This window comes from Amblyomma americanum, chromosome 8, assembly GCF_052857255.1.
Source record: "Amblyomma americanum isolate KBUSLIRL-KWMA chromosome 8, ASM5285725v1, whole genome shotgun sequence".
NCBI lineage: Eukaryota > Metazoa > Arthropoda > Arachnida > Ixodida > Ixodidae > Amblyomma > Amblyomma americanum.
Window position 1 is genome coordinate 160,534,171 of NC_135504.1, and position 22,744 is coordinate 160,556,914.

At 50.5% G+C, this 22,744-nt stretch overlaps 1 protein-coding gene and 3 pseudogenes across 1 annotated transcript in view; 2 read left to right on the forward strand and 2 right to left on the reverse strand.

Moving 5' to 3' along the window:
• The window catches only part of LOC144102132 (crustacean hyperglycemic hormone-like), a 133,957-nt gene that overhangs the window by 55,349 nt on the left and 55,864 nt on the right, over positions 1 to 22,744 (forward strand). The gene's annotated exons all lie outside the window — the stretch shown is intronic.
• LOC144101600 (uncharacterized) lies at positions 5,226 to 6,266 on the forward strand (annotated as a pseudogene).
• On the reverse strand, positions 7,328 to 12,115 carry LOC144101601 (uncharacterized; annotated as a pseudogene).
• LOC144101603 (uncharacterized) lies at positions 13,682 to 14,958 on the reverse strand (annotated as a pseudogene).

Below are 22,744 nucleotides of genomic sequence, written 5' to 3' on the forward strand. Positions count from 1 at the left end.
CCAGAACGCAAATCAATAGAAGAAAAGAGCTCCGCGCCTTGTAGACAGTCCAGAGCGTCATCAATACAGGGCACAGGGTAGACATCTTTGCGTGTGATCTTATTAATGCGGCGGTAATCGACGCAAAATTGAACGGACCCATCCTTCTTGACGAGGACAAACGGGGAGGCCCAGGGGCTGGTGGAAGACTGAATAACGCCGCTCTGAAACATGGTGCCTACCTGTTCCTCAATAACTCGTCGTTCAGTGGCGGAAACAGGATATGGGCGCTGTCGCAGAGGGGCATGGGCGCCGGTGTCATTGCGATGCTCGACAGTCGACGTGCTCCCCAAAACGCGTTGGTGGCAATCGAAGGAGGAGCGAAACTCCTCAAGAAGAGCAAGAAGCTGGGTTCGCTGAGTTGAAGGTAGAGTGGCGTCAATAGAGCGAAGGAATACTGCTTCAAAAAACTTTTTAATCTTTTTAACTTTTGGCCCCTGTTAAACTTGAGAAATGTTGAACGCCCTCTTTACATGTTTTAACCGCACACAGCAATTTTTATTGTTTTTAATGTTTTTTATTCTTTCACTATCGTTTCCACGAGTTTTCAACTTTTATAAACCCATTTTTTTCGCCATACTTTCGCATCCTGTTTAATCCTTCATCTATTTTTTCTTAGTTCGCGTGACGGCGCTCTACACTGTGCAGTTTTTTTATCGGTTTTAGTCTGTTATATCGCCTTTTCTCTTCCGTCCTTCTCAGCCTCAGATGTCTAAATTCATTATTTGACGTGACTATTCACTGTTTGCATGTGACCGCGCATACCTGATTGTACCCCCTTGCTGCCACTTTATATATGTTCGTGCTCCGAAATAAAGATTCAGTTGATAGTCAGCGCCCGTCCCTGTGCTTCCATGTTTGACTTCTGTCCTGTTCTTAGAGCTGTTCCTACACCATGCAATACCAACTAGCCCGTCAACTCGCTCTCCGAAAGAATAGGTCGGTCAACAACGGGGCGGGCGCAGGACTAGGTGAGCTGAGGGCGTCCATGGCGACCGGCGGTGATTCTGCGGCAGCGTCGGGGTGGTCGAAAACAGAATCAAAGAGGTGTACGATTCCGACACCTTCTGCACGACGCAAAGTGAAGGGGATTGAAAACGGGTTGAAGACCCACAGTGCGGTAAGGCCTTCGAAGAAAGTGAGCAGGGCATAAGGCAGTGGCAGGCAATGGTGACGCAGAAAAATAGAAGACGGCGTGAAGAGGACACTGGCATCGCGAACACAAGCTCAGGAGAGAGGCACAATCACGGAACAGCACGCAGGAATATCGGTATTGTCGGCGACAAAAGCTTTGGCAGAAACAGGGGACCACAAATTTCAGTCTCTGGCAAAGGATTCGGCAACGTGGAGAGCGCAACTTGAACCGGAGCACAGTCGATGACAGCGTCGTGAAGCGATAGGAAGTCCCAGCCCAAGATGATCAAATGCGAACGTGACGGCAGAACGATGAACTGAATCAAATATAAAATGTCTTCTATGACTACTCGAGCAGTACACGCTGCTAATGGCCTGATGAGGTGCGCACTTCGTAACAACAGGCCAGAAAGGGGCGCCCTCACTTTCCTCAAAGATAGGCAAAAGCGCTGCATCCATGACAGAAACCGCAGCACCAGTGTCGACAAGCGCCAGCACTAACACGCGCTCTACAAAAACTTTAAATAAATGAGCTGCAGACTAACGAGGCCTATCAAATTTCGACGACTGCGCAGTTCTCGCCTCAGGAACTGCGGCACCTAGTTTCCGTCTTGAGTGGTCGAGGGACGCCATCGCATCGGAGAGATGGAGCGCCAACGTGAAGAAGGCGAACGGCGTTCAGAGAAGGAGGTGCACTCAGGAGACAGAGAACGGCTCAGGGGCGGCTGAGCAGGAGGTGAGTACTGACGCTGGGACCGGTAACCGGAAAATCCAGGAGGTGTTCGTGAGACGTTCATGCGTCGACGGCAAAGCCGCGCCACATGACCTGGCAAGCCGCAGAAGTAGCAGATCTGGCGGTTGTCAGGCGTGCGCCAGGAGTTTCCCAGTTGAGCAGGCGGTCCATTATTATCAGGCATGCCCCAGGAGGTTCGCAGATGAGCAGGCGGCGGAATAAAAGCAGCGGGCTCTCGAGCGGGACCAGGAGGCGGAGCATAGGTAGGTGGACGAGGTCGCGCAACAACGTCCGCATATGTCAGCGGGGCCGCGGGAGGTATGGGCTGAGGGGCTTGCGGGAGAGCCTCAGCGACCTGTTCTTGAATGATGCGCCGCATATTCGGAGTTATGTGTGGTGGTGGCGTGAAATAAGAGAGAGCTGGCGAGCAACTTCTTCACAGACGAAGCTCTTGATGTGCGGCAGGAGCGATGACTGGTCTCTTGCATCGTTCAGGCCAGCAAGCGAGTCGACGTTCGTGGTGTGTTCGCATGTCAGAGCCCTCTGCTTGCGTAGTTCATCGAAACTCTCACTTAGTGTGACGACTTCCGCGACGCTGCGCAGGTCTTGCGCCAACAGCATCTGAAAGGCGTCGTCATCAATGCCTTTGAGAATATGCCTGATCTTGTTGGCTGCGGATATCTGAGCGTTCGGCCTCTTGCACAGATCGACGATAACCTCGATGTGACTCGTGAAGTTTTCGCCAACCTGCTGCGACCGCGCACGCAAGCGCTGTTCGGCACGGAGTTTTCTGACTGCCGGGCGGCCGAATACCTCTGAGAAGTTGCTTTTAAAACAGACCATGATGTAATGTCCGCCTCGTGGTTCTGATACCACAGATTCGCCACGCCCGTGATATAGAAAATCACATTGTTCATTTTGGTTTCCGCGTCCCACTTGTTGAATGCGTTCACCCGCTCATACGATGGGAGCCAATCCTCAACATCATGGTCGTCCGTGCCACTGAGGATAGCGGGGTCTCGCTGGCGGAGAGAACCAGCACAGACGACGGTGGCCGGGCTCACTTGTACGGCTTGGTGGTTAGGCATCGCTGTAGGGGGTAGCGTTCGGCTGCAGAGTTCCAGGGCGAGAGGATATTACCCGGCACCTACACCAAATGTAAGGTGGGGTTTATTCCGAGAAGCTTCTTAAAGGGAGCAGAGCGAACCGCAGTCGGAGGTCACCACGTCCAGCCAGGCACGTGCACTAGGCGATGGCCATGCGGCTCGCGCGTACGCTCGTAGTCTTCCTTACAATATATATATATATATATATATATATATATATATATATATATATATATATATATATATATATATATATATATATATATAGTCACCGAAAAATGGGCAAAGCACTCAAACCAGGTTTAATTAGGCGTGCTGGGAGTGCAAGACAGCAGGGAGCTCGAGCGAAGAAAAAGACACCTCTAGCCCCTCGAGTGCGCAAGGCATGGCAAGTCCCATCTAAAGCAGATCGGCCGCTGTAATGGCGCCACTGGATTGCTTGGTACTGTGGCATTACTCCCCCTCTCTGAAGGGCGACGACTCGGTGCCGCAACAATGAGGAGGAAGGCAAGGGACGGCGAATGTTCCGGCGACTGGTGTAGACACGCCTGAAGAGCTAGCGGCCGTGGTAAGGCTTCATCCGTGCGACATGGATGACTTCGGGGGTCGGCCGTCTAGAGGAGCGAACTGTTCCCTGGGGCAGAACTTCATAGTTCACCTCACTGACTTGGCGGAGTACCTCGTAGGGGCCAAAATATCGGCGCAGAAGCTTTTCGGAGCGCCCACGCATGCGGATTGGGCTCCAAACCCAGGCTTGTTCTCCGGGCTGGTAACTAACAGCTCGGTGGCGGAGGTTATAGCGGCGAGCGGCGTGGGCTTGCTGGTGTCGGATGCGCTGTCGGGCCAGTTGGCGGGCGGCCTCGGCGTGCGAACGAATTGGGTAGCACCCAATTTGGGTAGCACCCACCTTAGCTAGCTAGAGCTAGCTAAGGTGCGAGTAAAGCCAAAAGGGAAAAGACGCAAACCCAAGAGTTGTTGGGATGAGGAGGTCAAGAGGGCGATAGGAAAACGTCAGGAAGCGTCCAGGGAACATAGGTATTCCAAGAAGAGGCGGGAACCAGACGTTGATGTAGACAGAAAATGGGATACCTTCGTAAACTGCAGAAGGGAAGCATCCTATTTGATTAATGAGAAAATTAGAAGGGACCCCAATGCATGTCAAAAGTAAATAAAAAGGATAGGAAAGCAGCTCTAATATTCTGGAAACATCTTAATGCAATGAGTAATACGACTAGGCTAGTGCAAAAGTTTATTGTTACAGATCAGGTTATTCGACTAGAAGGGGATGAAGCGATACAACACATAGAAACAAGGATGACAGAAAAATTTGAAGAAATGTTGCACATAATTTATCGAAGGAGGTTAGACGGGTTACTGCAATTGCTTCACTTCAGCAGAGAGAGTGGGGAACGGCAGAGACGGTTCCTAGCGGCATGTCAACAGGACCAGATGGTATTCCGATATTGTTAATAAAGAAGCTAGGACGAAAATGCAAGCAAACATTAATTCAGGCGGTGAATAAAATGATAGTGGATGGCAAAGTCCCCGATGAATGGGGTTAAGTAAAATGAACATGATATATAAGGGAAAAGGGGACAAAGCTGACGTAACTACCGTCCCATAACAGTGACAGCTGTGGTTTACAGGGTGGTGATGCAGATTATAAAGGACAGACTGCAGGCTTGGGTGGAGAACGAGGGGGTTCTAGGAGAGCTACAAAATGGGTTCCGGATACAAAGGAGGTTGGAGGACAATCTGTTTTCATTGACGAAGTGTATAGAGATTGCTGAAAAGAAACACAGGCCCCTATGGCTAGCATTTCTGGACATTAGGGGAGACTACGACAACGTTATTCAAGCGTATTTGTGGGACATACTGGACCCATTGGATATGGAAGATGGAATAATTAATCCTTTTAAAGATATATAAAGGGAACAGAGTGCTTATAAAGAGGAAAAAATTGTATCAGGGCCTATAGAGATGAAGCGGGGGCTTAGGCAAGGATGTCCTGTGTCTCCTTTGTTGTTCATGTTGTACCTGCAAGGGTTGGAGACTAATCTAGAGAGGAGCGGACTAGGCTTCAACCTTTCTTTTTCAAGCAATGAGAGGGGAGTAAACAGTCATTACCGGGACTAATATACGCTGATGATATAGTGCTACTGGCTGATAACAAGGAAGATTTACAAAAGTTGATAGACATATGTGGTATAGAGAGAGATAGATTAGTTTTCAAGTTTAGTAAGGAAAAATCTGCAGTCATGATATTTAATGATGAGGTCGGCGATCATAGAATACAGGAGTTCACGCTAGAAGTAGTGGATGAGTAAAAGTATCTTGGGGTGTGGATAAATAACGGTGCTGAGTATCTGACAGAGCATGGAAAATATGTTATGAATAGCGCTAGTGGGAATGCAGCTCTCATGAAAAATAGGGCCCTATGGAATTACAATAGGTATGAGGCGGTAAGCGGAATTTGGAAAGGGGTGATTATTCCTAGCCTGACTTTCGGTAATGCGGTCCTGTGCATGAGACGAGATGTTCAAGCAAGGTTAGAAATTAAACAACGTGTCGTAGGGAGGCTAGCTTTGGGAGCTCATTGCAATACACCAAATCAGGGGGTACAGGGAGATATGGGATGGGCGTCGTTCGAGAGGAGAGAAGCTGGCAGTAAGATAGCATTTGAGGAGCGATTGAGGAAAATTGGGGAAAAGCAGTGGGCTAGCAAATTTTTCAGATACCTGTATATAAGGAATGTTGACACGAAGTGGAGACAGTGAACTAGAAAATTGACAAGCAAATATCTCGACAGCAGTACAGGGACCAAGCAGCAATTATCGGTTAAGAAAAAGGTTAAAGGAACAGAGAGAGCTCTGTGGAAATCAGGGATGCTGACGAAATCGGCACTGGGAACATACAGTATCTTTAAGCAGGAAATTGCTAAGGAAAATATGCATGATAATTGTATGGGAAGCTATTTGTTGTTTGAGGTCAGGACGGGAGTTTTGCAGACTAAGACATATAGAGTCAGGTACCACGAGATAGGCACGTTGTGCGTTGCGTGTGGAGAGGAGGAGGAAACGGCTGAACACGTGATTCTTTTCTCTAAAGGGATTCAATCTACAGTGGAAAGCAGCGGAGCTGATTTATCCAAGGCACTGGGGTTTAAGGACAGTGAAGGTAAAGTATATTTTAAGCCGGTAGAAGTAACCAAGTGAAGGTTATCTGATAGGTGGCTAAAATCAAGACAAGGGTAAAATTTCATAAGTCATCGCTGGGTGGCGTGATCCACCGCCAAATTTAAAGGGTTCAGCCTTATCCATGCATCCAACCATCCGCTAGGTGGAAAAGTAATGATACTTTCCGATCCTCTCAGGGTTTTCTTCACTGGCCCCGCTGGATGCGGAAAGACTTCCGTTTTACTCAAGGCGAATAAAGCAAACGCTCGTTACTTCGTCTTCCGACGGTGGCTTCCTTTTTTTTTCCAGGTGGGCCTTTTTAGTACTAAATTTTTTACAGTATATTCCTGTGGCCGCTGGTATAAACTCTTATGTTTCACTGAGCGTGGATTTCTGCAGGTATCGCGCTTGCATCGGGTCATTTTCTTCCTGTTGCGTACAAGTGTATGAAAGAGTAGCGTTGTATACCAGGCGTGGGAGTAGTGGTGAATTCTGTCCAAGACCAGAGGTGGGCATTTGGATTGTAAAACATTTATTGCGTCGAGAGCAGGTTGCAGGAGACACATAATAGATGGCCACTAGCCGATGGCTGGCGGCGGCCTTTGTCCCGCTCGATTGTCCGTACTTGAATCTTAGGGTTCGAGCAGACTAGCATGGCCTCCCACCGCTCTGGAGAAGGAAGCTGTATCAACTCCGCAGGGGCGGCTCATTTGCGAAGCTCCAGAGAATGTGGTCGTATGTCGCCCTTTCATTACGTTTATGCCAGTTTGGGTCGTACTGGCAAGGGTACATCAGGGCAAGCACTGCCGGAGTCAGAAGGGAGCGTGTTTGCAGTCTGTGCCAGGTAACTTCCTGCTCTTTTTTTAGCGATTTGTTGGAAAAGGGATATGCGCACCTATTCACCTGTAACAGCAAGGACGACGAAACAGCATGATGGCCGGAACAAGAAGAACGATTGCTTTATTCAAACATTTGATTATATAGGCGCGGGACCATGCGCTGAGAGTATCTGTGCATTTAGGGTGCGCAGTTATGCTACAGTTGCGTTTTTGGTACATCCCTTTACGGTAACAAGTAAATTATTATAATTTTACACCTCCCTAAAACTTGTTGAAAGTGAATCGCACCACACGTCAGGATTATAAAGACACTTGATTAAAACGTTCATCATACTGAAGACGTTGCGGTGGCTTCACGGTTCGGGTCGACCTTCTCAAAGCTGGCGGTGGTATAACCGTGGTCGCAAGGTCGCCCGTTGTGGATGGTTGACGCGTGACTGTTTGCGAGGTTGGAGCTGTCGCTGTTGAATGGTAGCCAACGTCGTTGACCGCAGGGGTGGTATTGATGTAGTCATCGCTTGCCTCTATACGAGCCGCTCACCGGTTTGCAGCAGGTGACGACGGTTGCGCCTGAGGAGCTTCTGGTCCTCCGTTTTTACCAGGTACGATCTTAGGTAGGGCATACCGATCACTTGGGCTTTCCGGGATCGTGCAGTATCTCTGAGCCTCACGATGGTACCCTTTTGGAGGGTAGGCAAAGGCCTTCCAGCTTGTTTTTGGCTGTGCTTATTGACGTCGGTCGCAGTCACAGCACTGAAGTGTGGGAAGTTGGCGCGAAGGCGCCTTCCTTGCAGGAGTTCACCAGGGGGTCGCCTGTCCTTCAGCGCGGTAGTGCAGTAAGCCAGCAGGTCCAGCCAGAAATCATCCCCCTTGTCTGCAGTTTTCTTCAAGATGCACTTCACAATCTGCACACCATTTTCCGCAAGCCCGTTAGACTGCGGATAACGAGGGCTGGATGTAATGTGTGAGAAGTCAAATTTCCTTGAAAATACAGCAAATTCATAGCTAGAAAATTGCGGGCCATTATCAGTAAATACTTCAACTTGCACGCCAAACCTTGCAAAGAGAGCACTGAGGGCAGCAGTGGTTGATCGCGCCGATGTGTCTGGCAATTTTGAACTTCTGGAAAGTTTGATAAGGCATCAAAAACATCTATGTACGAGTCTCTCGCAAACGAAAAAATGTCAGCCCCAACTCTATATATACCATGCACATCCTGGCACGGATCGCATTTGAAGCGGTTCCTTCTGCTGTTTGTAAGCGTACTAGCGGCATGTAGGGCACATTTGCACCATAAAAAGTGATCGTAGCGTTGAGCCCTGCCCAAAATACGAGACGTCTGGCTCTTTCCTTGCATTTTTTTCATGCCGAGATGACCTGCATGAATTTGTTGCAGCACGTTTTGACGCAGGCTTTTCCGAATAACCACTTTAGATACCTTTAAAAGTATTCCGTTGACAACTGAGGGTGCTTGCTCAAAAGGCTTGAGGTCACCTTGTACCGATAGCCCCAACGACAAACTAGTGATTACATACTGCAGGTAGCAGTCACGAGCAGTTGCCGCCTGCAGTTATTCCCGCGTTTCTGCCGTGATTTTGCTTCCTAGTAGCTGGACTGCGTGAACTTCGACGTCGTCCGTGGCACCAGCCTTGTCTTGGTTGTCAGCAGTCGACCGGGACAGCAAGCACAAGGTGCTTCCCAGGAATATACTCCAAGGCAAAATCATACTTGAGCAATCTCAAAAAGAATCATTGAAGACGAGGTGGTATGTCACCGACTTCCTTTTGAGCAATTGCTAAAAGTGGCTTGTGGTGCGTTTCGATCGTCACTTTCCGCCAATAGACGAATTGGTGAAATTTTTCGCATCCGAAGCCAATTGCTATGGCCTCTTTTTCTACCTCAGTGTAACGATTTTCTGCTTCAGTAAGGACTCGGGATGCGTATGCTACGGGCCGCCACTCGTTGTGGCACTGCAAAAGAGCGGCGCCGACGCCGTTCTGCGATCGATACGTCGGAAGATAACTTTGTTTCCCTTCGCTGGTCGAAAATCGCTAACACGGGCGCGGTGATCAAAATTTGCGTGACGCTTTTCCACTCTTTGGCGTGGCTTTCCGTCCACTCAAACTTCGGGCCAGATTTGATAAGTTCTTAATAGCACCGTTCTTTCAGATAGCTGCGGCACGAACTTGCCGAAGTAGTTCAACACTCCACGCATACGGTGTACAGGTGGTGGTGGTAGTGGTTTTATTAAAATGATAGTAAAAAGGAAGGAAAAAAATTTTGCTAGCCCCGGCATCTGCCATCGATACTGAAGCACCTGAGCTGGGGCAGCGGAAATAAAGGATAGCAGGCAGAATGGAGAAATGAAATGAAAGAGGTGAGGAGACAGGAAGAGAGGATAGGGGGAGAGTAATATGTACAAACTATTTACACAATAAGAAATGTGTCCAGGTTGTGCGCGTGATTAGTTCATTTTAGAGGAATTAAATCACGCACGCGCACAGCACTGTGTTGGCTACATGTGGAGTGGTGCGTCCAGTTATTAATCGTTCAAGGTTACATGGGGATCTCTAAAGTGCACTGACACCGCACAGCACACGGGCGCGTCAGCGTTTAGCCTCCATCGAACGCAGCCGCCCCGGTCGGGTTCGAACCCGGGAACTCCGGATCAGTGGCCGAGCGCCCAAACCACATAGCTACCGCGGCGGGTAAGGTTAGGACGCTCGGCCACTGATCCGGAGCACCCGGGCACGAACCCGACCGCGGAGGCTGCGTTTTTCTGGAGGCAAAACGCCAAGGCGCCCGCGCGCTGTGCGATGTCAGTGCACGTCAAGGACCCCCAGATGGCCGAAATTATTCCGGAGCCCTCCACTACGGCACTTCTTCCTTTCTTCCTCCACTCCCTCCTCTATCCCCTCCCTTATGGCGCGGTTCAGGTGTCCGCCGATATGTCACACATACTGCGCCATTTCCTTTCCCTAAAAACCAATTATTATTATTACCACAACACGGCGGCGAACCTTACTAGTTTCGGACACGCGAGAGTCCAGGGGCCGTATTACGCAACTGTCACAAATGATGTCAAAAGTGATTGACAATGACGTCAAAATGACGAAACGAAGATACGTCACCGCTTGACGCAACGAGGAATCAGCCAATTACAGCAGTGCGGCGCCTCGAGAATATTTATTTGTGCGGCGAGGCGCCGTCTGCTAAATTTTTGTAAAAAGACTTAAATACGCAGCGATCGAAATAACTAATAGTTTATTCTGTCAAAACATTCCGCTTAAAGTTTGAAAAAGGTAAGCAAAACAAAAAGCGTTTGATATTGTGCTATTAAATTTGCTGGTGGGTAACTTTTGCTGCCACAGGGAAGCGCTGGCAGCGGTAAAACGTCAAACCGCTTTGCACGAAAGCAGCCGATTCCACGCCGTTTTAGTTTTTTTTTTTACGCGGCGCCAGAAATGAAGCTACTGCGCGGCTGACTTAAGTGCGTAGAAAAATGTGAACGAATGCAGTCAAGACTACGTGCCTGCTGAGCGAACTTGCAAGGAGCGCACGGAACGAAATTGACGAAGACAACTTGTTGAAGTCTGTGTTGTTCGGCTCTTTCGATCGATGACAAAAATGCCAAAAGGTGAGGTGTTGCAGTATGTGACGAGTGGTTGTTTATTTCTTTCCCCTTGGGAAATTGCTGGGAAAAATAAGGTGCTTTGCCAGCATAAGCGTGTCTTACCGTGTGTAACAGAGGTGACGAGGGAACCCACCCCTTCTGCGCACTAACTTTACAAATTGCCTCCAACGTCCGCTGTACGCATTTGCTCACTGTCGGTTGTGCGATGCAAACGTACGCCTCATTACCAACGGCAGCTTGAAAGCCGCCGGTAGCAAATAACCGCAGTGCACACAGAACCCGCCGCCGCACCAACAGCGCGCTCGCAAGCAAACCTCCCAGTTCGAAGTCGCCAGCCACTCCACAGTCTGCTTTTCCAGTCGAAAAAGGCGTCGAGACAGCTTGTGCGGCAAGTCAAACATAGTCAAACATGTCTTCGTGCGCTCTCCTTCGCCGTTGCTAGCGCCGGCGCAGCCGCCTCGGTACACCGCCGCAATTTTCTGTAATAATAATAATTGTTTTTTTTTTTGGGGGGGGGGGGGGGGGGGATGGCGCAGTATCTGTCTCATACATCGTTGGACACCTGAACCGCGCCGTTAGGGAATTTTCTGTCAAAAATGCAAATGTCAAATTGACCGCCTCGAGGCTGTCACAAAAAAAAAACTGTCAATTAGCGCCTGCATAATTAGGTGTGCAACGTCACCACTTCTGCCACATCCGTGATGTAATCTGCAGCCACCGATGGCGCAAAAAAGCAAAATGGCCGCCGGCCACGACCGACCAATAGGAGCGAGGCTAATTGACAGCTTTTTGACAATTTTTTGACAACTTTGCTAATTAACAGTTGCTTAATACGGCCCTGCGTGTTTCGTCGCTACATGCTTCACACTGCTCCGCGTGATGTAAACGCGAGAATGCTTGTAACATCACGTGATCACAATCGCATGTAACTCGATTAGCCACATTAGCCATCACGTTTCAGCACACGCGTACACTCTGCCTCATTATATGGCCCCACGTGCACCGCTTGGCTTCCACAAACGAAAAAGCTCACTTTTTTCAACAACACTTCTGCTGGGCTATAGTTGGTGCATGCTAATACTACAGTGAACTAGAATACTAAGGATGATCGATGTGCGCAAAATATTAGAATAACCCCGTGTGTACGTGGTTTGTCTAGTCTTTTGCGCACGTGGATCATCTTTAGTACTCACTTTTTTCCAACGGTCCTTGCCCTTGGGCGTGCTGAATGCCTCTACGTTGAGGCGTTCGACAAGCCGCTGCCAATGGCGCTCGCGCTCCGTGGCCGACGACGGGAAGCGTGCATTCACCATGCACGGGTGGCGCTCAATGTAGTCCAGCAGCAGTTCGAACTGGCGCGCCGTAGTGCGGCATGCGCGAGGTTTTACTGCGTGGCGCTTGCTGCTGCCTACGGCGGCTGCCCCGCTGGCTCCGCCGCTCCGGGATGGAGCCATCACGCGCGACGCACTTCGTAGAACCACACACGATGCGACATCGACCGTCGTCGGAGTCTCACCACGAATATCTCGTGCCGAATGAATCAGCGTGGTACCGCAGCTACGACGAGCGACGAATCGCGCGTGCAAAAAATGGCGACGCAGCCGACGACGACGGGAGATTGACAAGCGCTCTCTTCTCGGTTTCACTCGCACGCAAAGGGTTCACCCTTCGAGTCCACTCGACAACAGCTCGACAAACACACGATAGGCAAGGAGGCGCCGCCTCTGTCGGCAAAGGCGCCAGCGATCCAGCTGAACTGCGCAGACTATCAGTGAAAGCCGGAGAGGGCGAGCGGGGCACCTTCCCCCTCCGGGCGCTTGGCTCCGCCCTTTGTTCGCTAGCCAGCGTAGAAATGGGGCGGACGGCGCGCGCGCGCGCTTCTCAACGCAGCTTTGATTTTCGATAAGCTCTGCTGTTACTGCAGCCTTTCCTCCCCTTGGCTTGCCTTTCCCCACAGCCACCGGAGGCCCAGCGAACGCCCCACGACGAAGAACGGAGCTGTGCCGATCACGGCGCGACGGAGATGCACGAAGAGGGGGAAAATGCGTTGGAATGCGCAGCGCTGCACGATGTGACCTTTCTGCGCTGTGCGCATTGATTGGCTCGAAAACACTACAGTCCCCACTGTCCAGTAAAACAGAATTTTCGCCAAGTACCAAGCGCGTCCGATGATAACAGCTGTACAGGTGCCCACAAAAGTTTTCGGAGCACGAAAATTGCAACAAAGCCTAATTACTGCGAAGCGTAAGCATGCAGGTATGAATAGAAGGGTGTGTTTCGTAGTTAGTAGCGCGACCTGCACAATATGCCCCTCAGTGCCTGGCTGCACTTCTAGCCAGCAAGCAAATTGATGATTTTCGTGATTTCGGCGTTCCGAAAACTTTTGTGAGCACCTGTACATGGGCCTTGCATGTGGCACCTGCATTTGAACCAAAATTTTAACGAGCCCTGGGTTTGGCGATATGCCTTTCTCGCCTATGATATCACCCAGAAAGCGTAGCTCTCTTACGCCGAACTTGGTCTTCTGAGGATTAAACGTTAACGTAGCTGTTTCAGCAGCTTTCAGCACAGCTACCAGGCGCTTATCGTGCTCTTCCTTCGTTGAGCCCCAGACCAGGATATCGTCCACATAAATAAGCACGCCTGGTAGACCATCAAATATCTGACAAACCTCCTGCTGAAATACCTCAGGTGCGGACGAGATACCAAAGGGTAGCCTTAAGAAGAGGTATCTGCCGAAAGGTGACGCGAACGCACAGATCTCGGACGTTTTCTCGTCCAGGGGCACCTGATGTAATCCGGCGTTTGCATCCAGGCAGCTAAAATAGGTAGCTCCTGAGTTGGGCTTCCAAGTCATCGTGCCTTGGTAAGGGGAAGTGTTGCCTCTTGATGCACGTGTTTACTCTTCTGGGGTTCATGCAAACCCTTAGAGCACCATCTTTTTTCTTTCTCTGACGACTCCCGCACGTGTCATCCGCTGGAGTTCTTTCTCCAGAGGTTCCTACAGTGCTAGTGGAACCCTACGGGCCGGCTTGACGACTGGAACCGAGGCGTGGTTCCAGGACCGTGCTGTACGGAATCTTCAAGCAGCTCAACCCTTGGAAGACGTGCCGAAAATCATTCAACAGTTCATACTCCGGGAAGGCATTAACAGTGTCCACCGAGCATTGAACTAACCCGAGCGCCTCACTGGCATCGAGTCCTAGGATGGCTTGACGCCCACTCTTTACGACGAAAAATTAGATGGTAATCTCGGAGGCTCCAACGGACACTTTCTGTGACGTTGTTCCGTAGCTTGGAATTACACCCCCGTTGTATGCTCGCAGCACTAAGCAGGTACGTTGCAATGATTCTTTGGTTTCAAGCTTACGGTATATTGAAAACGGTAGCAAGTTTGCCTGCGAACCTGTGTACACCTTGAACGTAACTTCACGGCCACTTACACGTGTTTTAACCGTCCAGTCCTTCCTGTGACCATTTTGGGAGGTTATTTCAAGAATTTCAAAGTCATTCTCGTCGACTTTACCGACTTCACTGACGGCGGTCGACTTCCGGCAACAACTTGCGAAGTGGTTGAACTTGCGGCAAAAAAGACATATCTTAACGAACGCTGGACACTGTTTAGGCCTATATTTACGGTTGCATTTCCTGCAGCAGTACTCTTTATTATCGCGACAGAGCTTTTTACCGGGTTGCTGCTGTTTTTTCGTTGACACTGTGTGACTTGAAACACTGTCAGAGCAGTCTTCCGACTTATTCCAAACTTGGCTCCTTAGTGCCGCCGATTCTGCAGCCGTCCACAATTCTTCAGCTTTTAGTAGCGTTAGGTCTTTCTCGGCGAGAATTCTTTCACGAAGCTTTGAGTTATTTGTGCCAAACACAATGCAGTCTCTAATCAGTGAATCGTGCTGATCCCCAAAATTGCACTGTGTTGCCTGTCTCTTTAAGTAGCGCACAAATTTCTCAAAAGGTTCCTTCTCCATCTGAGTCCTTGTACAAATACATATCTTTCATGAATTTCGTTGCTAAACTCGGAGAAATAAGCGTCGAACTTCTGCACTACAGTTTCGTAGATTTCCTTGCTTTCACCGGGGCTGTACTGGAAATTGTTGAAGATGTCGAGCGCTTCGTCTCCTCCAAAGCTCAGCAAGAGTGTAGCTTTTGAAGCATCACTTTTCGGGGCCTTCTCTACTACGGTTGCTTGCATATACAGCTCGAACCTTCGCTTGAAGCGCTGCCAATTTTCCGATAGGTTGCCCGGCAGACGCAAAGGCTCCGGCACCTTCAGTAGGTCCATTCCGCGCCGTGACTGCTGGGCTTCGGTCTGTGGCGGCTACCAATGACACCATGTAACTATCAAGGACGACGCAACAGCATGATGGCCGGAACAAGAAGAACGATTGCTTTATTCAAGCATTTGATTACATAGGCGGGGGACCGTGCGCCGAGAGTGTCTGCGCATTTAGGGTGCGCAGTCATGCTACAGTTGCCTTATCGTATACACCACCTAAAGGGATGGCTGATGTCATCAAATCAGATCAACCCGCCCCTCGTGAAACCCGTCCCTTGCTCACTCCGCGGTCGACGAAACCATGGGCTTGAGCGTTAGCCGCCTCGTTCCCTGGATTAGACGAGTGGGCCAGCACCCAGATCAATCCAACTTCTCTAATCGGAAGAGGGTGTTTAGAAGGATGCGGAGTGAGCTAGGTGTAATACGGCCCCTCGCGAAGTAGCGAATGGCTGTTTCGGAGTCGCTGAATATAATATTGCCGCGAATCTTTGCAGTGTTTGTTCATTCTTCAAATCTGCCGCTAAGCCGCTTGATCGCTTTGTTTGCGATGCAAGACGCGACAAGATTTATCTCGATTCATCGAAACCAGACAGAGCTGATTCTACGTTGTTCCTGAATGTTCTAGTAACATTGCAAGCTTTATCTGGAAAGTTCGCTATCAGCTTTAAATTGAGAACGGCCGACAGCTGCGGGTATTCTGTTCGACGACCGCCGAGCACGTTTGTTGCTACGCCGCCGCCGAGTGATTCAGTCCATTGTGGGTGCAAGTCAGCCCCAAATAAAGTTTTCTTAGACGTTATCTTCGCTGCCGTTCTGCTCCTCGGATTGCAGTCAGCACTTCGTGACATCTGGTGGAGGTGCTTTGTAGCCTTCCATGTTACGGACGCCCCCTTGAAGTCGTGGTATCAGCCCCCTGCGCTTAGCACCGTAGGACGAGCCAGCAGCTCAGCGAGCCAGCCGACGTCTCCAGGGAGAGGAGCCTGAGTTTGGGACCCTGTCGGACCGTACCAGACAGCGATAGGACGTCGCTACATGCACCGCAACCTCGCCGAGAATGTCGACACCGATCATACAACAGCAGCCGCGGGTGCCGCCAACTTTCAATGGATCCTTAGGCGAAAACCCCGAGTAATGGCTGGACCAATTTGAGCTCGTGGCATCATTAAACAAGTGGGATGATGCGGCAAAACTCGGACACGTATTTTTCTTACTGGAAGGCTCCACACGCACGTAGTACAAAAACCACGAGTCGTCCCTAACGACATGGGAGCTATTCAAGAGAGACATATTGAAGGTATTCACCAGTGTCGTGACGAAAGAAAGAGCCGAACGGCTCCTCGAGTCCAAGACCCAACTCCCGAATGAGGCCGTCCGTGGTTACGTCGAAGAGGTGAAGCGCCTATTTCGCCGCGCCGACCCCGAGATGACCGCGGGAAAGAAAGTTCAGTTTTTAATGCGCGGCGTAAAAGAACAATTCTTTGGCATCTTCATCCGCCAGCCGCCAAAAACAGTCGACGAATTAATGCAAGAAGCCTGCACGATCGAGAAGACCCTCGACGTCTGGGCGCGGCGGTACAACCGCCCTTCCTCTGTCCGTGCAATGGGTCCGGACACGTCGACCACCACCAGCGACAACTTGCGGGAAGTGATCCGTGAAATCGCCCGCTAGGAGCTATGCAGATTACTGCCATCCTACCCACAGCCGCAAGGAGCCACTCTCATGGACGTGGTACTGGAAGAAGCGCAACAGGCACTTGGCACGCCGAGAACGATAAGCCATCCGGGACCAAGTCGAAAAAATGCTTCGCGACGACGTCATCCAGCCTTCAAACAGCCCATGGGCGGCACCGGTTGTTCTAGTGAGAAAGACGGCGCATTTCGATTCTGCGTTGATTACCGCCTCTTGAAAAACATAAGAAAGGAGGACGTCTACCCCCTCCCACGCATCCATGACACACTAAACCGGCACTGCAACGCCAGATATTTCTCATCGATGGACCTCAAGAGCGGCTACTGGCCAATTGAGGTCGACGAAAGAGGTCGCGAGAAGACACCATTATCACTCCGGATGGGCTCTTCGAGTTCAAGGTGATGCCATTTAGTCTGTGTTCCGCACCAGCAGCGTTTCAGCGAGTAATGGACACAGTGCTGGAAGGTGTGAATTGGAAAATTTGTCTGGAATGTTTAGATGACGACGTTGTCTTCGCCTCGAACTTTGAAGAGCACCTCAAAAGACTTCGAACAGTACTAGACGCCATCAGGTCGTCTGGCCTAACCTTGAAAGCAGAGAAGTGCCACTTTGCCTGCGAAGAGCTGCTGTTTCTAGGCCACATCGTTAGCAAGGACGGAGTACGCCCGGAACCGCAGAAAACAGCTGCATCGAGCAGTTTCCACCGCCGGCCGATAAAAAAGCAGTGCGCAGATTCCTCGGACTGTGCGCATATTACCTATGATTTGTGAAGAAACTTTTCGCGCATCGCCGAGCCCCTGACTGAGCTGACGAAGGCAAACGTTCCATTTAAATGGGAAGCGCCGCAAGCAGAAGCCTTCAAAGAACTTCAGCATCGTTTACCGTCCCCACCGATCCTCGTTAATTTTGATGAAAACGCCGATACTGAAGTTCATACTGACGAAAGCTGCCTGGGCCTAGGCGCCGTCCTCGTTCAAAAAAGCGACGGGCTGGAGACAGTCATGGCATACGCTAGCCGTTTCCTTTCCAAGGCCGAGGCTAACCATTCGACAATTGAGAAGGAGTGCCTTGCCATCATCTGGACTACGTCGAAATTCCGCCCCTACCTGTACGAACGACCTTGCAAGGTGGTCAGGGATCACCACGTGCTGTGCTGGCTTGCCAATTTGAAGGACTCCTCTGGCCGCCTCGCTCGAAGGAGTCTGCCTCTCCAGGGGTTGGACTCACCGTCGTTTACAAGTCCGGACGCAAGCACTCTGACGCCGATTGCCTCTCACGAGCCCCTTTACATACAGCGCCACCGGATGACGATCAGGACGCCTTCCTGGGACCCATCAGCCTCAGCTCTTTTGCTCAGCAGACACCCTCGGACCCCGACCTAAAAAATGGCATGGCTTAGCTCGGCTATGCCAGGAAATATGTAGCGAAAGCAAGTGTGAAACTCCCCGGTTGGGCTTGTTCACATATTCCACAACGTATCAAGCACAAGCATAAACTTCCGGTATGACCTGTAGGTGCATGTTTGATTTCAGCACCGAGGCTATCTAAGGATTGAAGGGGTCGCCTCACTCTTGCGCCTATTCTCTAGGCTAACGGCACCTTGTTTTTCGGTTTCTTGAGCCCGCCGCTGAAGTCTTTTGGTCTCATTCCATCGTTCAACACGGGCTGTCTTCAGTGACACAGGATTCAGGTCTCTCCTGCGTCTGCTGTCGCTTTTACTAGCGGTCGAGGCACCGGACGTTAAACGCGCCTGTCTCGCGGCGGCATATTCACGGCGGCGTTTATCCAGTCATTCGGCGCACTGTTCGTCTGTTTTCTGGGCCATTCGTTTCCTCTTCATCTCGTTCCGCTGTCGATTCCAGGCCGCCCCCAGCTTATCAGAATTGTCGCCTTCCATACTCTCGCCTCAACTGTGGTTGCGGCGCACGCCAGCTCTCCATTTCAATCCTGCGACATCTTATCACGCATGCGACGCAGCTGTCGAAGCGAGCGGAGGCGAGCATAACGACGAGAAACGCGGTGTCACGTCCTACCACACGGCGGCGTCGGCGGCGAGCGGCGCGGTGCGACGTCATGCCAGAAGGCGCGGCGAGAGCGCGCTATCTTTTTTGTCGGGACCCAGAGCTCTGAGGGAACCAGTGTAGAGAAGGAAGAACCACGATCAAAGGGACATCCAAGAACTTCATGCGCATTACCGATGTCCGGCAGTTCGGCAGGGGTGGTATTTTGTGCAGGTAATCGGATAAAGACTGTATTGAAGACATGCTAAAGTGTACGACCTTCGCCAACCACCCGGTGAGCGCATTCATTCCGCCTCATCTGGCATGTTCCAAGGGCTTGGTCCGAGGGTTCGACTATCGATTGAGCCCTGTGGAAACGCTTGAGAGCCTCTCGCCTGCGCGCGTGATAGCTGTCCATAGATGCAGCAGGATGGTTGACGGAGTAAAAATTCCTACGGAGTCCGTCATTGCCACGTTTGCAGGAATATTTTGCCCGTCAGAGATTAAGGTTTTTCGAGTAGATGCCTTTAACTCTCGACCCCTTCAGTGTCAAAACTGCTGGCGATTTGGCCAAAGCGGCAAAGCCTGTAAATTGGCCTTACGCTGCTGTGCCTATGGGGAACGTCACTGCAGACAGAAATGTCCTGAACAGCAAGAGAAATGTTGTTTGTGTAGTGGTGCTCACCCTGCGGATTCGCCTGACTGTCCTGCACGATCACAAGAAGTTGAGGTGCTTGAGCTTATAGACAAGCGCAGATGCACGAGGAGAGAGGCTTTTGCCGCAGGTTACTCTAGTGTGGCCGCCAAATGCCCACCCATAATGGATTCTATTTGGTCCCAGGCAATTTCAGCGGCAGTTGAGAAGGCTGTGGCAAATGCAATGGATCGCATTTGGAAACCGTATCCACGTGCATTACGCAGGTCATAACTGCTCAGATGACCAATCTTCTGCAGGTGTCCACCGCTCCGCTCTTGCCTTCTTTGGCTTCGGAAGCTACTCCTCCTTCTGTAGTAATCTATTCCGCTCCACAGGGCCAAGAACAATGTCAGCAACAAAAGACCTCTCAGGCCTCTTCTTCGAACAGTGTTATTGACGCATCCTCTATGGACTGTATGGATATGGAGCCTGATCTCCGCGCCCAGAAACGAAGTGGGTCTCCTCTGAATATTGCAGGTCCATCTTGCCCCCAGTCAAAGTCAAAGAAAAGTAACGCAAGTCAAAATGCTAAGACCAGCGTTCTAGAAAAGGCAGTCGCGGCTGCGGCACTCCCGCCAAGATAGGGTTCCTAAGTGTACTCCAGTGGAATTGTCGATCTATATTCTCAGCTTCAACAGATTTAAATTGCCTATGCAATCAGCTTCTACCAGATTTAGTTGCTTTACAGGAAACATGGCTAACTACAAATTTCAATTATCATCTCAAGGATTACCGTCCGTTCCGGCTTGACCGGTCATCAAGAGGGGAGGGATGTTCGTGCTCATCTCTACAATGTTTTGCCACAGGGCATGCATTTCTTTCCAATATGTCAACAATGAATGCGAAATCCTTGCGGTTGACCTAAGTGTCCCAGGTCAGCAGCCCTTTACGGGAGCTAATGCATATTTCCCGTCTGGTGTGCGTGACACTCGGCCCCTTGACTCACTCATGTCTAGTAGCCGATATCAGGTTCTATTACTTGGAGACTTCAATTCGCACCATGTGACGTGGGGGTTTAAAACAGACAGCTTTAATTTTAAACTTTTTGATTGGGCTTCTGACAACAACTTTATCTGCAACAATTCCGGATTACCTACGTTTGTTCGGAGTCAATGCCGCTCTGCCTTGGATTTAACTTTTTCCTCCCCAGGAGTCTTTTTTATGTCTTGGGCGCCTGTTGACTGTGCAACAAACAGTGATCATCTACCGATTAGTTTCAAGTTTGCGTGTAAATTAACTCTTCTTGGGCGACATCAGCGCGTGTTGATAAATTGCAGTTGCTTTAAAGACACGCTAAAATCAGCCCTCCAAATCACATCAGACTCTTGCGCTCAGACACGTGCCGAAAGCAAGGCTGCACATCTGTGTTCAGCCTTGTCATTGTTATCAATGTCATGGTTAGGTGGCTTCAGCCACCACGCGATTTAAAGGGTTCGGCCGTATCCATCCATCCATACATCCACAGTAACGTTCCGCGGCGAGGCTCGCGTTGTGACGTCACGTGCCTCGATGGAATACCGCCACGGCGAAATCGCGAGTTTGCGGCCAATAAAGCTTTCGCTTTAAAACGCCTCATCGAGCACCTGGAAGGCAAGGTTTCTTCAACCCCCCGCCTCATTCAACCGAGGACTGTCTTCCTTCTGTGTACAGAATGACGTCCTTGTGAAGAACTTCGCAGCGAACAAAACAGCCTACCTCCTTGTTTTACCAGCTTGTCTCCGCGAAGAAGTTCTATACGCTTCACACGACGAGCCGGCAGCTGGACATCTCGGGTCAACTCGCACCCTCCGCCGCATTCAAGACAAGTATTACTGGCCCCGACTGTATGCTGATGTCGCACAATATGTGAAAACCTGCCGAGATTATAAGCGACGAAAGACCCCTCCCACACGACGAGCAAGATTTTTGAACCCCATTTAACCTCCCTCAAGGCGCTTTCAGCTGATCGGCATGGCCTTGCTTGTCCCTTTTCCAAAGTCAACGTGTGGAAATAAGTGGATCTTCATAGCGACCCGCTACGCCGAGGCGAAACCACTACCGAACGGAACAGCAACAGAAGTCGCCAAATTATTCGTGGAGTGCATTTTTCTGCGACATGGCGCTCCTGATGTGCTCATCATGGACAAAGGAACTGCATTCACGGTGGAACTTACGCAAGGCATCCTGCGTTACAGCCAAACCATCCACCAGAGGACAACTGCATACCATCCGCAGACCAAGTGACTGACCGAACGCCTGAAAATTACCATCATCGCCGATATGCTCGCAACGTATGTCGATGACGAACACAAAACCTGGGATGTCATCCTGCCTTACGTCGTCTTCGCCTACAACACCGCAGTGCAGGAGACCACCCAGATGACGCCTTTTAGGCTCGTCCATGACAAGGAGGCCACGACCACGCTAGACGCCATGCTGCCCAACGTTACAGAAGAAGAGAACGTCGACGTCACCGCCTACCTTCAACGCGCAGAAGAAGCTCGAAGGCTTGCCCGATAACGGATCAAAGATCAGCAGCGGAACGACGCCAGACGCTACAACCTACGAAGGCGCAACGCGGAATACAAGTCAGGAGATCACGTCTTGGTATGAACCCCCATTCGCCGCCGTGGATTCAGTGAAAAGCTTTTGCGCCGCTATTTCGGCCCGTACAAGGTTCTTCGTCGGCTAGGTGAACTGGATTATGAAGTCATCCCTAACGCAATGACTGCATCCCAGAGACGCCGCGTAAGACCAGAAGTTTTCCATGTCGTCCGTCTCAAGCCCTATTATGCGCGCTAAAGGACGCTGCATTTCCACACTCTATTTTCACAAGATCCGTTTTATTTGTTGCCAGACACATTATTTCTTTTAATGCATCTGGTCGATGTTTCTTTGCGAGGGGAGTAATGCCACGAATCTTTGTAGTGTTTGTCTTTTCTCCAAATCTGCCGCCTCGCCGCTTTATCGTTTTTTTTTGCGACGCAAGACTAGACTTGATTTACCTCGATTGATCGCAGCCAGGCAAAGCTGAATATACGTTAATCCAGAATGTTCTTGTTACTTTTGCACACTTTATCTGGAATGTTCGCTTTCAGGTTTAAATTGAGGACGGCCGACAGCGGCGGGAATTCTGTTCGAGGACCGCCCAGCGCGTTTGTTGCTACGCCACCGCCGAGTGATTCAGTCCATTGTGGGTGGAAGTCAGCCCCAAATAAAGTTTTGTTTAGACGCCATCTTCGCTGTCGTTCTGCTCCTCGGATTGCAGTGACCACTTCGTGACAATACCAGCACGCGTGTTTGCTATAGCTAAGGCTATTGCCGCTTCCTCCGCCGTCTCTGAGGAGGTGGTTTCTATCGACGCTGCCGCCAACGGGGTGCCGTTCCCGTTCACCGCGACAAGTGCACTTTTCTTTGGGTTTGTCG